Source organism: Rattus norvegicus, chromosome 1 (genome assembly GCF_036323735.1).
Source record: "Rattus norvegicus strain BN/NHsdMcwi chromosome 1, GRCr8, whole genome shotgun sequence".
NCBI lineage: Eukaryota > Metazoa > Chordata > Mammalia > Rodentia > Muridae > Rattus > Rattus norvegicus.
The window spans coordinates 62906329-62923673 of NC_086019.1; the positions used below are offsets into that span (position 1 = coordinate 62906329).

The 17345-nt window shown below is 46.4% G+C and overlaps 1 pseudogene; it reads right to left on the bottom strand.

Moving 5' to 3' along the window:
• Positions 1-11484: 11484 nt before the first annotated feature.
• LOC134484875 (sperm motility kinase Y-like) lies at positions 11485-13241 on the bottom strand (annotated as a pseudogene).
• Between the last annotated feature and the right edge of the window lie 4104 nt (positions 13242-17345).

Below are 17345 nucleotides of genomic sequence, written 5' to 3' on the forward strand. Positions count from 1 at the left end.
CATCACAGACACACACACACACACACACACACACAGGGACACACACACACACAAAAGAAGTGGTACACACATACAAACATACACACAAACAAACCTGTATACTCACACACTCCTACATATACTGACAAACACACAAGCAAAAGTGTACACACACTCACACACAGGCAAATCTGTCAGCACACACTCTCTTACACACACTGATACATACACATATATACAGTACAGTAAAATCCAATGCAACCACACACAGCTCACAAGATACAAACAAGTCGCAGAGGGCTCCACTCCACACCTCCTCTCAAAGCACTCAAAGAAATCCAGGCCTGGCAACAGCTTAACATCTGTTAGCTGGGACGCCTCACAGTCGCTCCTCATTAGGTCACAATAGGACCTGTCATGACATGGTTGGGAAGGGCTTCAAGGCTCTGGCTTCTTGGGCTATGGAGAGATTTAAGGCTTTTAGAAATCAAAGCCTGTAAGATGTTTACCTCTCCTCGGTTCTCTGTTTTGAGGTTTTCTATGCCTCCTGCTTCAAAGTCGTCATGTCTACACTCAGGGTGTCACTTTTTCATTGTATTCTGAATGATTAGCCTCAAACTGATGGTACACTGTTAAAAAAAATAAAAAAAAACAAAGCTGTGTTTCTTTTTTTTTTTATTAACTTGAGTATTTCTTTTTTTTTTGATTTTTTTTTTTTATTAACTTGAGTATTTCTTATATACATTTCGAATGTTATTCCCTTTCCCGGTTTCCGGGCAAACATCCCCCTCCCCCCTCCCCTTCCTTATGGGTGTTCCCCTCCCAACCCTCCCACCATTGCCGCCCTCCCCCCATAGACTAGTTCACTGGGGGTTCAGTCTTAGCAGGACCCAGGGCTTCCCCTTCCACTGGTGCTCTTACTAGGATATTCATTGCTACCTATGGGGTCAGAGTCCAGGGTCAGTCCATGTATAGTCTTTAGGTAGTGGCTTAGTCCCTGGAAGCTCTGGTTGCTTGGCATTGTTGTACTTTTGGGGTCTCGAGCCCCTTCAAGCTCTTCCAGTTCTTTCTCTGATTCCTTCAATAGGGGACCTATTCTCAGTTCAGTGGTTTGCTGCTGGCATTCGCCTCTGTATTTGCTGTATTCTGGCTGTGTCTCTCAGGAGAGATCTACATCCGGCTCCTGTCGGTCTGCACTTCTTTGCCTGACCCATCAAGATTAAACTGATTTCATAAATCCTCAGAAAGGCTCTAGGTTATCATCAAACACCTGAGACAAAGCTGCAGGGATAGGCAGAGCACTTGCCTCCCAAGGGTAAGGAATTGAGTTTCAATCCCCAAAACCCCCATCAATGTTGGATGCATCAGCAAAGCCCATAAGCTCAGCATCTGTGCAGTGGGGAGGGGTTGGGGATTGAAGACAGGTGGTCTGACATGCAGGCGTGAGGACCTGTCCAGAGGATGGCCCCTGACAGGACATGGGGTAGTGGTATGCATGGACACCTAGGCACATAAAGGGGTAGGCATACACAGGCAGACACTTCCTCTAACACAGAGGTTGGCATGATGTATAGAAAACCAAGTCCATCCAGAGTGTAGGGCGCACTTTAAATATTAAGGTCCAGTGATGGAAGAGGCATGTATGAGGACAAGGAGCTCTGTGCAACCTCGGGCCAGAAGGAACAGAGTGGCTATGCTGACACAGTTGAAATTAATTCTCAATCACAGTCTGTGACAGCCAGGTCACAGGACCCAGTCTGCAGTGTTATTTGTGAGCAGCCAGTGCAGCCAGAAGCTAACTATTGAGCACTGACTGGCCCAAGCCCAAATAGGGTCTCTGTTTCTCAGAGTGCTGGGGGCAGTGCAGTGTGTAGCGCTTTCCTTCTGAAGACTCTTCTGGGGTTTGGAGTCCCCTGTAGAGGACTCTCATGGCTGCAGACACTAAGCCTGGGAGGAAAGATCCTCATCTGTAGAGTTCACTGAAAGGCCTGAGAGCAGAAAAGGAAAGAAACAGCAAAATGTGCCACCTCTGCTCACTGTGGTTCAGCTTCTGCCTTTGCAGCTGAGCTCAGGTGCCCTGGAGTCCTCCCTAGCCTGAGTCAGTGATCTCAAGTTTAAGTCCCTACTTCCTGGTGTGTAGTATCAAACAAAGCACAGTTTCAGGCAAGAAAAGCTGTGAACACCATCTAGACATTGCTGTCTACATTTGAGGGGGACTGTTGAGCCCCAAAGGGAGCAAGGGTTACAAGGTCAGGTATTATAGGAATGGCCAGGGTTGGAATCCAAGTTCCAATCTCCCTTTGCTCTGGGCAGAGGGTAGGCCTGGCAATTGGTTCCTGCTGTGTACATGGGGAGAATCAAAGGGTCTTATGGGATCGCTGGCACAGACCTGCCCAAGCATGGCTTAGGGAGCCTCACACCAACTCAATATTTGATGTGTTCCCAGCTTTGTCTACCACCCTCAGCTGTGTGCTATTTTCCCTGCCTCCTGCAAGGGACCCTAAATATCTTCCTATAAAAGGCGATCAAGGAGGAGTTGCACAAGGACAGGTGGGGCTCTGTGGGGAGGTTCACATGGGCTAACACATTAGAGGGCCACAGTCCCTGGATTGATGCTGGATGGACACCCTCCTCTGACATCCAACAGAGAGATCTTCACAGAGATCAAGAGAAGGCTTCTCTGAATAGCTGTGCAGAGCACCTCCGATTCATGGACTTAGGACTGACACCCATAGGATGCTTTTGAGGAGCCGATTGTGATTCAAGGGCTCATCTGCCTGGGTCCATGTGCCTCTAGAGATGAGCCCAGGACTTGGCTGTGGCTGGTTATGGGGTCAGATAAGAGGATGGGAGGGGGCTTGTCCTTGGCTCCTGGGAGTAGAGCAATTTTTCTTTCCCTGCCCCTACTTTTTTTGCTTTTCTTTCCTTGGCATAAGGAGGGACTGGAAGAAGTCTGTCAATGGGGAGTGAGGCTGGCTGGGAAACTGCTCGCTGTTCTACATTGTCATGCAGCTGGGGGCTTGGGGTTGTTGGCAGGATAACCTCTGCACCATTCCAGTCTGCTTCTCTCCACTTTATCCATGCATCCCTGTCCCAGGGCTGGGAGACCTGGATACAAAAGTCCCACCTGTAGCTTCCAGTCCAGGGATGGAGTCCCTCAGTGAATGGATTTCAGATGGTTCTGTGTAAAGCTGCATCGAACAGGGTAGTTACTGAACATGTGGGTACATGGAGGAGGATACTGCACTGCACCCACCCACATTTCATATAAAACCAATCCTCATGCTCTGGTACTAATTGGTTCTTTTTATAACTTTCACCATTTTTGCTATTCACTGTACTGTTAAGGGTGAATTTTCATTGTTTCACTTCTGCAAAAAGACAGAGTTTAGCATTGGAGACTCCCTACAGCCTGGCTGGAAGGGAGGCCTACACCCATGTTTCCTTCTAGGAAAAAGCTCTTTCATAGGATGCCTCCCTGAGTCCCAGGATGTGTGGAGGGCTCTGTGCCCTACCCAGGGTTGACCTCAGTATATTAACGGGAGCAGAGGCTTCTCTCTGATAGAACAGTACCACCCTCCTGCAAGATGTCTATGATGGTTTGTATATGCTTAGCTCAGGGAGTGGCAATATTAGGAGTCGTGGTCTTGTTAAAGTAGGTGTGTCACTGTGGGCATGGGCTTTAAAACCATTTTCCTATCCACATGCAAGCCAATCTTCCTCAAGCAGCCTTCAGATGAATATGTAGACCTCCCACTTACTCTGGCACCATGACTGCCTGGATGCTGCCATGCTCCCAGCTTGATGATACTGGACTGAGTCTCTGAACCTGCAATCCTGTGTCCATTAATGTTGTCCTCATAAGAGCTGCATTGGTCATGGTGTGTCTGTTCTCAGCAGTAAACCCCTAACTGAGACAATGCCAATGTTCCCTGCTCCAGCTTCCTGGCTATAGAAGCTTCACACATGACCGGTATTCTCTTGGGATATGGGCCTAATAGGCTCTAGGCTGTCCGCTTGATCTGAGAGTGTTAGGACATCCTGCTCCTAAGGGCATTGTTACTGTTCCCATGCAATACTGTGAAAACATCAGCAGGCTCATGCTTTCTTACCCCCCTGAACACAATGCTGCCTTTTCCAGGAGTGGATCCAACAGCTCTCAGAACCTCCTCAGGAACTATGTGTTACCCAAGGATTACCTGCACTTGCTTACACACCCCTATTCTGTGTCCTGAAAACTTTTCAAAGCCCATTCATCTGAGACTGGTGAGTTCAGGACAGTAGTCCCAAGTGTCTTGTCCTACGCTGACAGTTCATTCTCATGAGGCATCACTTACCCTTGACAGAGGATTTTTCCAAGGGGCATTGGATGTGCAGGAGAATTGTGTGTGCTGACTCCTGTCAGATCAGCACAGGATACCATCAAGGCCCCATTTGCTCTTGATTTTGGAACTCATGGTCTTGGCACTGTCTTGTTGTTATTTAGGTCCCTGTCAGTCCCTAATTGAATTTTAGCATGGGAACCCAGGGCAGTTGTCTTCAAAGATATTCCTAGTATGAGCCACATCTTCACCTTGCCAGACATAAAGCACAACAAAACACCAGGCAGGCAGAGAACCCTCAGGGGCTGGAACTGGCATGTGCAAACACTCTGGCTTGACCTTGGCCAGCACAGATTCAGAAAACATCTTCTATGTAGGAAGATCTCCTTCCTCCTTCAGAGTTTAGGACATCTAGAGTTAGGCTAAGGTGCTGGCACAATGTGAGCAGAGGCAGCACTCTGGGCTTGTTCAGTGTCAAAGCCTCCCTTCCACCCCTGTATCACAGTCACAGCAGCCCATCTCATGAGAATTCTAGGGCTGCTGATATCCTGGATGAATAATCCATGTTCTGCTGCTAGTTTCTTTGCTTCCACATGGACAACTGAGAGAAGGGATTGATTAAGTGTAGGTGAGGAAGCCCTGCAAGTATCTACTTGGTGTTAATAAAGACAATGGGTTCTGACTGGCAAGATCTTTGAATTAGATTTTGAAAAATGCCACCTAGGAACAGTTAGTAGGTACTCTCAGGAAGGTGCAGCATAGTGGGCACAATGGGACAGGATCCCTGAGGCTGGTGCAGTGGAACAGGGTCGTTGGGGCAGGTAAAACTGAGTAGGAAACGTGAGCCAGGAACAACCGGGCAGGGACCCTGGTTCAGTTACAACAGAGCAGGAATCCTGGGGGAGATGCAAGGGGGCATGATTCCTGGGGAAGGGATCTTGTAGTTGTGGCCCTGTGGCATGTGCAACTGGCAGGGACCCTGGGGCAGGTGCACTGTGACGTGCACCCAAGCTGGAATGTTCAGACAGGTGTGTGTTTGCTTCATGCAGCTGCTGTCTGAAGTAGAGAACACTGGCAACTGCCCCAGAGGGGATTTTGGGAACTCCTTCCAAGAATCCCTTAGCTCCTAACTGAGAAGCTATACATTCCACAGATGGACCTTTATTGAGATGAGCAGATTCTAAGGGAGCTGCCTTGAATGAACAGCCAAAGAAAGCAGAAATGAAGAACAAGCAATTGCAGCAGACATGTTCAGTGTGTTTTCGACCAGAAAAGTAGGAAAGGAAGAAACTGATTAAGTCAAATCACTTCTCTGTCTATCCATCCATCCATCCATCCATCCATCCACCCACCCACCCACCCACCCATCCATCCATCCATCCATCCATCCATCCATCCATTCGTCCATCCATTTCCCTGAGGGAAGTCAGCTTTTATTTCTGAGAAGGTCAAAGCAGCGCTCCCTTATGGTGACAATGAGGATTGCAGGCAGTGAGATAAGTGGGTATTTATTTATTTATTTATTTATTTATTTATTTATTTATTTATTTATTTATTTATTTATTTCATGATCTGCGATAGACTGCCACTTGTGGCCAGTCCCCATCTGCATCAGCTGTACCATAAACCCAGTCTCAGTGTGACATAGAAAAGGCCTAATTGGAAATTATGTCCTCTCTCTAAGCGACACTGTATAATAACATACTCTGGACTGCAGGTCAGTCAAGGCCTGTGTTTAGGAGACTTGTGGACAGATGAATGTCTGTGAGTCTGGACTTAGACTCTGTGGAGGGCTCAGGTCACCTGACTGTCCTGAAGCTTCCCACTGTGATTTATTTCCCTCCTACAGAGCCAGACACCTGAGCAACTGCATTTCCTGGTTATCCCCTAATCCTCTTACACTGTGTAGAGTGTTCAATCTCAGGGAGGGCCTGGGAATCTGAGAGACACCACTGAGCCCCCTGGGCCTGGCTGACTCAACCTGAGGCTACTCTGTGTGTCTTCATTTTGCTCACCCTCCAGAGACCTCAAAAGTCAGCAGTGAGCTTGCTGAGAGCTTGTAATTCTGATTGGTGCAACAGTCAGGAAGAGTGAAAGATGTCATCTCCCAAGGACAAGTGCTGTGCTAGTGGACACTGAGGAACTTCAGGGATCAAACCCTTCCCCATTCTTCTCCAGCCTCTCTTGTTCTTCGTTGAGATGTTTCCTGAAGATCTAAAAGATCCAGGCAATCCATGACATGGGTTTGAACATAATCTCAACATTTTATTCATTGCCTGATAACTAAGACTAGGTAAAATTTATTTATTTATTCATTCATTCATTCATTCATTCATTCATTCATTCATTCAATCAATCATTCGTTATGCATACGTACAGGGTAGCTGTATTTAGAAAGACCAGAGAGGGCATCAGATGTCATTAGAGACATTTGTGAGCCTCCATGTGTTTGCTGGGATTTGAACTCAGGACCTCTGGAAGAGCATTCAGTGCTCTTAGCCACTTATCAATCTTTCCATTTTCCAGGCTAACTTTTTTACTTCCAATAATGTCTTCTTTATTCAGGTTACATCCTGATCCCAGTCACTCTCCCTCTTCCCTTCCCAGTCCCACCTTACAAATCCTTTCTACCATAATGCTCTCCCTTCTCTTTGGACAAGGGGAGAGTCCCTGGGTACCACACCACCCCGGGACATCTAGTCCCAGGTGGCCCGAGCACATTCTGCCCCACAGATTTACAATCAGGCAGTCCGGGTATGGGGAACAGATCCAATGGCAGGCAACACAGACTGAGACAGTCCTGGATCTACTTGTCAGATGACCCACATGGAGACCAACTGCAGATAGCTAACCTGGCTCTGGGGTTGGTTGCACAGGCTCTAGCATACTCCATGGTCCAAGGTATCTGACGGTAGGGGACTTCTTGTAGTGTTTTATCCCAACCAGTTTGCTTGGCACTCTCCCCCACTCTTCCACAAGACTTCCCGAGCTCCATCTGAGGATTGGCTGTGGCTTTCAGCTGCTGAGTGAAGCCTCTGGAGACAGGTGTGCTACTTTTCTGTCTGCAAGTAAATCAGAAAGAATATCATAAATAGCGTCAGAGGTTGTGTCTGTCACATGAGACAGAACTCACTTTGTGTCAGTCATTGACTGGTTGGTCCCTCAATATCTGCTTTACCTTTATCCCTGCACACTTATTGGCAAGACAGATTTCGAGTTGAAAGTTTTGTGAATGTATTGATGTCTCCTTCCTCTTCTAGAAGTGTTTCTTGTTACAGGAGGTGGCCATTTCGTTTTCATGCTCTGGTAAGCCTGCAAGGGAGGCTTTGTGTTGGGTCCAGTAGTTAAAAGCAAAACCTGGGAAGAGGAACGGCAGAGTTGTGATCTAGGACTTCCTGCAGCAGCCAGCTCTGGGTCCTGGGAGCCTAGGCAGGCTTTGCAGTCATAGAGCTCCATCCACTGCCCAAGTCCCATCCTGACCTCTTCTCCATCTCTATTACAGACCATTGTAATTCTGGCATAGTCGCTCTGTCCTGGGCCCGATAGGCCATCCTACCCTGGAAGAACAGAGAGTTCAAGGACGGCCAAATTTCACTTAAGCAAACTTGTTCTCAGACTGTGTGGTTGCTCTGTCTTAGCTCTCATAACACACTTTCCTCTACGTTGCCTTAGGCTGTATCCTCCAAGCATCCCACCATGCATCAGCTCCATATCCTGACGAACCTACCTTAGGGTCCCTGATAATTCCAGATACTTTAATGTTCTCCCAGGATGGACTGTGGCCCCTGTGTGGCTCACATTGATCCTAGAAGTTCTTGGGAGCCTCCATGCCATGGCATAGGATGTCTCTGAATCCGCACTGGCCTGAGGGATTCCATCTGGCACAGGATTCTCTCCCTATTGTTGAATTTTGGCTCTTACGTTTTTCAGGAATGGCTCTGCATGTGGTCAACACACACTACCCTGGAAGACCAGAGAGTTCAAGGACGGCCAACTTTCACTTAAGCAAACTTTTTCACAGACTGTGTGGGTCCCATCAGCAGAGAGTAGCCTCCACATTGCAATGATGTGCAAACTTCTGCCTTTCAGCCATGATGGACTTTAGGATCTACCCTGAGGACCCTCCACAAGCCACAGGTGGGTGATGTGTAAATTGGGCATGTTATCGGGTCAGGTCTTCAGTGCAGTGCCTTAAGCTGACAGCCTTTTGGGAGGGCATATGCTTCTCTATTAAATGAACTGGTTCCACTGTTGGCCTGGACTCTGCTGTGTCTGCCGCTCATGCTCTCCTCCAAGTCTCTAACTGTCCCTAACTCTCCTTGACTGGCTGGTCAATCAGTCTTCATACCAGTCTAGAGCCGTTCTATAAACACAGAGCCCAGACTGTCCTCTGCCGACGTTTAACAGGGCTGCTGGTCTAGTGTCCTGGGTTCCCTATGGGGGTTCAAACTCAAGTTTCTTAGGTCCCTATGTGTCTGACAAAAAGCCTTTAGAACAAGGTAGATGTGAAGAAATCAGGAAATAAACTCCTGCAGTACTTCATGTCTACCACTGGAGGGCTCTACACTTTTCTGGTCCTGGTGTGCTACTCAGCAAACCCTCTCACTGAAGCAGAGAACCTCTGCTAAACACAATGTTACCAAGAAACTGGCTGTATCTTCAGGGCAGCCTGTAGAAGATTCTCCACGACCCTGAGGACCCAATTGGGAAAACTTAGGTAGGCAGGGTGTGGGAGCCACCAGGGCTGTATGGAGACCTTACCCAGAATTTAATCTCCAGCTGTGCATTCCGATTAACATGACCCACACTCCTATGAAGATCTCTGGGTGGCTCCTGATGAGTTGGGGGAGGGGGGAGGACAAGGAAGCTGGGTCAAGACAGAAGCACTGTCCTTACTCACTGCGTCTGGGCTTGTTCCTGCCCTAACTGGGAAGCAGGAACCAAACACCCACTCCTCATGGGACTGTCCGTGATGAGGCCAGCTGAGGATCTGAACTGTCAGCAAGAAAGACAGGAGCTTTATGTGCCACAAACCAGAGCACAGTGTCCCGCATAAGCCCATCTCTCAAATGATGCCATCTCCTCCCAAGAGTGGCTCCAGTCTGGGTTAGGAGTGGGTCATGTATTCCGAGCTCTCTGCTACTCCTGCAAACACAGCAATGGTGCCTTCTCATGCTCATCTATACTGAGCCTAGGGAGCAGCCAGAGGTCATACTCATGGGAATTCAGACTCAGTTCAATCTGCTATCCTGTAGCCCATGAGTCTGGACTCAACTTTACTGGTCAAGGCCAGTGGTTTATTTCCTGGACAAGACTTTGAGAATGTTAGTGACACATTGTATGCCCTTGGCTGGCCTTCACTCTAATAGCCCTGAGTGACCATTCCAGCCTGCCCTCAGGGATTCAGATCAGCATTGGCCAGATCAGGCTCTTTGCTACCTGTTCCTATAGCTCACCTCCACTGTAGTTCATGTGTCCTGGCTGCTGCAGCTGCTCCAGAAGCTACCAGATGTCTTCCCACAGAATCCTGTAGTCCCTGTGGGCTCATCCACAGACATCTCACACTCTCCCTGCTGGGAGTTAGGCTGGATGCCTGCTGTGTGGGAGCTGCCTTGGCTTGTGGAGCAGAGTCAGAAGCAGCGGAGGAGATGTTGTCTGCTGCTCTTAATGTCCTCAGTGCCCAGGGCTTGCCTGTGGTGTGGTTGTGGTCCAGCTCCAGTTAATCACTGATATAAATTCAGCCCGTAGAAGCTGCGGACCCCATGAGGCACAGGGAGGACCATGACTGAGGGAGAACCATGCAATCCTGGACCCTGTTGGGATCAGGGAATATTCCAGGTCCCCTCTCACGCAGGATGCAAGGCTAGGAGCTCTGTGTGCCCTGACACAGGGGCATGGGACCGTGACTCCCATGAAATGCTCCTTCATACCTATTACATCATCAGCTTTGAGAAGGTCTTCCTCATTAAGAACTTTCTACACTGCTTGCCTCTGCCATCTGGCTCTCTTTTCCAGGGCTGCATGCCCTCAGGAACATTGACATGTCTTCTATGAAAATTAATATTCTGTTAAATCATTTTGATAAACAGTTCTCAGCATGATATCTGTGTCCAGAAGTAGTCATCAGCAATTCTCACAGGGACAGGGAATCAAAATATTCCCCCTGCTCTTCATCCTCCTCTTTCTCCTCCTCTTCCTTCTCTTCCTCCTCCTCCTCTTCTTTCTCCTCCTCTCTTCATCTTCCTCCTCCTCCTCCTCCTCCTATGCTCCTCCTTCTCGTCCTCTTGCTGCTGCTGTGCCTAATGCTGCTTCTGCTATTGTTGCTACTCCTCTTGCTGCTGTAGTTTCTGCTGGTGTCTTTTCCATTGCCATGTGTCTGAAATCACCTACTGTTTATACTGAGGACATGAAAGAATTTCCAGATGACACTGTGAAATAGACAAGACAATTTATTCCAAGCAAAAAAGACAGTGAGGTAGAATTCTTAGCTTACCATTTGGGGCTTTGATTTGCCTTACTATATTATAATTTCTTTTTTCTACTTCTCAGTTGAGGTCTTTGAAAGAAACCATTTAGAACTACTACCTATAAAATTCAATAGATCAATAGGTCTTAGGAACAAAAAAAAAACCAGTATGCAAAACAATATGCATGCATGCAGGATTTTGACCATCAACTATAACCCACAAACTAGGTTGTTGATACTTATTCAATGACAAACCTTGTTAATTAGTTTTGAGGCTTAATGGAATTGGATGTTACATTTGAAAACATAAGACTCTGTTCTGAGGCACTTGTGATTGATGACCACATGTGAAAAGATCAGTAGCCCCTGGAGGAGTCCATGAGCCCATGAACCTCTTGTCCTCACCCTGTGGGAGCTATTGGCCTAAGGGGGAGCTGGAGTCCATCTGAAGGGATGGGCCAACTAGAAAACTCTGTAGAGTGTGGAACTCATCAATCCTATTGGGTCCCTGCTGGGAAGAGGAGAAATCAAGAAGAGGGAGAAGGCTTGGTGTTGGGGAAACCTCATAAAGAACTTAGAGCAGATACAAGGTAAGAATTGTGGGGAAAATGGAAACCAGAGACAGAGGAAGGACCAGCATAGAGCAAACTGAAAAGGACAAAGCACAAAGGTACCAGGGCTATGCCTGCTGCTTGTTCTCTGGACTCTCCCTGTGGCTCATTTCTGGGGGGAGATTCTGTTCTGCCCCAGGCGAGGTTTCTTTCTCCTTGGCATGCAGCAACACAGCTTTATCAGGGCATTTGCTATATTCCTGGTCCACCCCTTAAAACCTCTGTGCCGGACCCTGCTGGGGATGGGCTTATCCTCTAATGGGGCTCTGTGGGAGAGTGGGTTGTCTTCTTTGATTTCCTTATTGCTACTCTTCTCAGTGAAGATGCTTGTTGTTTGAATGCATGGGACACTCACGGCACATTTGTGATAGTGGTCCTGTGTAGGTGTCATCGGTAGAGGCCTGAGACGACCAGCCACAGTGGATCTTTTGCCTCCTTTTGGATGAGCATTCTGGCCATAGTGAGATACGTGACCATGGGAGGATGACACCCGCAAGGTGCCAAGGACTGGCAGGCTTCCACTCCTCTTTGGTTCTAATCTAAAAGCAGCAGCAGGATCAAGGCTAGGGAATGGTGCTGCAACGGGACTCACTTGCTGTGCCTGGGCTGTGCAGCCATCCCCCTGGAGAGCCTGCTTTTGTAGAAAGAAATAAGTTGCCATTTCCTCATTATATTTTCTTTGTTTTAAAGAGTGTTTTACTACAGAGGCTTGGAATCCAATGCTTTTCATGGCATCCAAAATGGCCGGGTCTGGTGTGAGGGGAAGCATTTCTTCATAGGGACCTATCAATCCGTTCCAGTGTTCTTTGAACCAAGGGTGTTTCATCGCCTTCCTGCTGTTGGTCTAAAGTTGGGATTTACCCTCAGTAATTTACTAAGGAGGTCCTCCAGTTCTTTTGAAACCCCACAGGGAGCAGGATATACCCCTGCCACTACTTGTCTCTGCAGTTCTTGGATGATCACTGAATCAAATGGGAGCTTTCCCACTACCATACAGTACAAGACCACTCCTATAATCCACATATCATTCTTCGGCCCGTCATACCGATGGCCAAGGAGGAGTTCAGGGGAACCAAAAGAGTACGTGCCGCAGTGGTGGTTTAGCATTTTTCCAGGTTGAAATTGGGTGCTAAGCCCAAAGTCGATGACTTTGACCTTTTTGTTTTTATCAATCATTATATTGTCCAGTTTGAGGTCTCGGTGAACAATCCCCTTTCCATGGCAGTAGCTCACTGCTGACAATATCTGTTCAAATATTTGCCGGGCCTCATCCTCCTCTATGTGCCCTGACTCTCTGATGTACTGGTAGAGTTCTTGGCCTTCCACCAGCTCCATTATGAGGTATATTCTCGTTTCCTTTTCAATAACTTGTATGAGAGACACTATGTTGGGGTGGTTGATCTTTCTCATTATGTTTGCTTCCATCATGGCTGGCTGGAACCACTGCTTGTCCTTTCGCAGAACTTTGACAGCCACCGGGGTTCCTATGAGCCGGTGGTGGGCCAGGAGGACTTTGGCGTTGCCCCCTTGCCCAATTGTCCCCAATACTTGGTATTGGGAATGGAAGTTGCCCTCCTCAGAGATACTGGGCTCGGGTGTAGGGGTTGGTAACTCCTCCTCAGTCTCTGTAGGCATTTTATCAGTACTAATGCTACCTAAAAATAACAAAAATGGAATCAAATAATGAAAAAGATGGAGCAATATAGGAGCTAAAATTACACTTGTGGTACCTAAAAGAAACAAACAAAAGAAAAAGAAAAAAAACAAACAAAGACAAAGTAAAAACTAGACTAGAAAAATAGAGCAAAATTATGAAAAAGTTAAGGGGAAAATATGAAGAGTCATAAGTAAAAGCCACCCAAATAACCAACCCCAAAAGAGAAAGCCAAGAGCACACACATACTAAATGCAATGATGAAAATAAAAATCGTCATACTACAATAGGATTGGGCGGCCAAAGATGGTCAATACTATGAATAGATGTTCATTGAAGAAAAAAAAAGCAGATGAAAGAAACGAGAGGAGAAAGAATTAGTATAAGACAAAACAAAAAAATATATAAAGCCAACACTTAAGGGAAAACTCCATTGAATTTCAGGACCTAGTGATCCACAAAAATCCACAACTCTCCAGAGCAAAATACTGAAAATTAAAATTAACCAACCACAAGGAATAAGGCAGTTAAATATCAGTGAATAGTAAACCTTAAACAAAGGCCGAAGAGTGAAAGTGTCACAAAGGGCAAATTTGTATCAAGTCTAAGCCAATGATTGCTTGTACTCAATAAATAGAGAAACAGGAATAATGTAAAAGGATGAAACCGCAGGACATTGAAAATGGAGATAGAGTTAATCATCCGACTGCAGAACCGTAAATAATCAAAGCAGTAATATAGCATGTGAGAACATAAAAACCACTAAAAAATGAAACCTGCAATCCATAATAAATAAATAAATAAATAAATAAAACAAAAAACAAAACCCCAATAAGGAAATAGCCAGTTGCGTGGCAATATGTGACCTAATTCTTTCTCTTGAAGTCATCCAAAAATCAATCAATCAAGAAATAGGCAGCCAGCCATCTCCATAGGCCTTTAAACTGATATTATGGGGTTGGCATACCAAATGCCTGGGAGCGACTGGTCAGCCAGCCCAGATACTTGGGCAGCTGCAGGCCAGTGAGAGAGCCTGTCTTGAAAATAAGGTTGAGAACCTACCTCAGGAACAGCAGCCGGGGTGACTTCTGGCCTCTACACTCTCTTGCACTGATGTGCAGGTAATATAGATACAAGGGGCAAAAGGGGATGGGCACGTGCACACACAGACACACACACACACGCACACACACACACAGGCACTCACACAGGCACAGGCACACACACAGGCACACACACAGAAATACACAGAAGTGAACTTATACTCACACAAACTCTTACAAACACCCAGATTCACACAAAACACGCATACTTACACACAAGCAAACCTGGAAAAACACACGTCAGACACATACACACATACACACAGGGATACACATATGCACAAGAAGACATACACACATACAAACACATACACACATACAAACCTGTAAACTCACACCTACATATACTGACAAACACACAGGCAAAAGTGTACACGCACTCACACACAGGCCAATCTGTCAACACACACTCTCTTACACACACTGATACATACACATATACACAGTACAGTAAAATTCGATACAACCACACACAGCTCACTAGATACAACCAAGTCGCAGAGGGCTCCACTCCACACCTCCTCTCAAAGCACTCAAAGAATTCCAGGCCTGGCAACAGCTTAATATGTGTTTGCTGGGCCGCCTCACAATCGCTCCTCATGAGGTCACAATAGGACCTGTCAACATGGTTGGGAAGGACTCTGAGACCGTGGCTTCTATGGGCTTTGGAAAGACTTTAGGCTGTTAGAAATAAAACCCTGTAAGATGTTTAGCTGTCCATAGTTCTCTGTTTTGAATGTTTACTCTGCATCCTGCTTTAAAGTCCTCATGTCTACACTCAGTGTGTCACGTTATCTTTGAATTTTGAAGGATTAGCCTCAAACTGATGGTATAGTTTTCTTTTTTTAAAGACAAAGCTGTTTCTAAACTGACCCATCAAGAGGACACTGTTCTCATAAGTCCTCAGAAAGGCTCTAGGTTATCATCAAACACCTGAGACAAAGCTGCAGGACTAGTCAGAGACTTGAGTTTGAATCCCCCAAACGCCTAATGGATGCATCAGCAAAGCTCATAAGCTTTCTCTGTGGAGAAGTTAATATGGACCAACAGATTAGAGGGCCAGAGCCCCAACCCATGCTGGGTGGACACTCTCCTTTGACATCCAACACAGAGATCTTTGTACAGAAATCAGGAGAAGGCTTCTCTGAATAGCTGTGCAGAGCACCTCAGGCTCAGGGACTCAGGACTGACACCCATAGAATGCTGTAGAGGAACACTTTGTGATTCAAGGCCTCATCTGCCTGGGTCCCTGAGCCTCTAGAGATGATCCCAGGACTGGGCTGTCTCTGCTTATGGGCTCAGACAGGGAGGTGCCAGGGGGTTTGCCCTTGGCTCCTGGGAGTAGAGCAGTTTTTCTTTCCCTGTCCCTGCTTTTTGAACTTTTCTTTCCTTGGGAAAATGGAAGGACTGGAAGAAGTCTGGCTATGGAGAGTGAGGCTGGCTGGGAAACTGCTCGCTGTTCTCAATTGTCATCCTGCTGGGGGTTTGGAGTTGTTGGCAGGTTAGCCTCTCCACCATTCCAATCTGCTTCTCTCCATTTAATCCATGCATCTCTGTCTCTTCGCTTCGTGACATGGTTGCACAAGTCCTACCTGTAGCTGCCACTCCAGGGCATAAGTCCCTCAGTGAGTGAATTCCAGATGGTTCTGTCTAGAGAGAAATTGTACAGGGTCGTTGCTCAGTATGTAGGTACATGGAAGAGGATACTGCACGGCATCCAAACACATTTCATATAACATCAATCCACATACTCTGGTACTCATTGGTTCTATTTACACCTTTTGCGATTACTGCTATTCCTTGTACTGTGAAGTGTGAATTTTTATTATGTTTCACTTCTGCAAAGGAAGAGACAGTGTTTAGCACTGGAGATTCCAAAGGCCTAGCTGGAAGGGAGGCCTTGACACACATGTGTGCTCCTGGGAAATAGCTCTTTCATAAAACGCCCCGTTGAATCCCATGATGTGTGGATTGCTCTATGCCCTATCTAGGGTTGACCTCAGTGTGTGTGTGTGTGTGTGTGTGTGTGTATATATATATATATATATATATATATATATATATATATATATATATATATATATATTAACTTGAGTATTTTTTATATACATTTCCAGTATTCCCTTTCCCAGTTTCCGTGCAAACATCCCCTTCCCTCCTCCCCATCCTCCCCCCCTTGTCGCCCTCCTCCCAACAATCTAGTTCACTGGGGGTTCAGTCTTAGCAGGACCCAGGGCTTCCCCTTCCAATGGTGCTCTTACTAGGATATTCATTTTCTATGTTCCCTTCCCAAGCTTCCAGACTTTAGATGACTGGATGCCCTGACTGATTTTTACACAGGATAAAAGTCGGCTATATTTGTGTTTGATTATTAACAGTGCCTCTGGAACTAAACTCAGATCATCAGCTATTCCTTTCACCTCTGAACCATCTCAAAAGCTCACACTATATATTCTGTTCTGTCCTCAGTGTACCATGTATTGCTATAATCACCAGCATTGTTAAAGCAAGCCAAAGGAGATTTATAAAATCTTCAGATTTTGAAATTTACATTCACACAAAGCTTGTGCTACACATCATTAATCCCCCTTTGATGAGAGAGAAGGTCTCTTTACTGTCCAAACCACCCTTGTGTACAGGGTGAGTTTTAGGACAGCTTCAGTTTGTGGTAACACTCTGTCTCAAATTAAGCACACAACAGCAACAACCCAACCACACTCACACAGAAACACATTCATGGAACACACATACACACACACACACACCCACACAGAGCACTTTCCAGTTGCTACTCTACCCATTCTTCAAGTGAGCAATCAGTGTAACTCTACTTTAATCTCACCTACCTCAGTCCTTCCAGTCTGTAGGCTTCTCTTAAACCCTCAGGAATTGGCAACTGACATCAGGCCGGTTTCTGCTTGCTGGTGGGGAAATTGGGTTGTGTTGCTTTGTTAATCTGTACTCCCTCAGCCAACTTCCCCAGGCCCTGAGAAGTTTCCATTAACCTCCTTCAGAGTACTTCAGTGTTTTTAAGTCATACTCAACAAAGTAAGAAACCATTTGGTTTGATTGCAGCATTTAGGATTGTGTTGAGTAGGTACCAGCAGAATGTACACTGTTTATGAAGTAGGTCTGTGAGTAAGGGCTAGGTGTAATTTTATCTGCTGAGTGAGTGAGCGTTTGCTCCATATCGTTACCCATTTTGGCTTC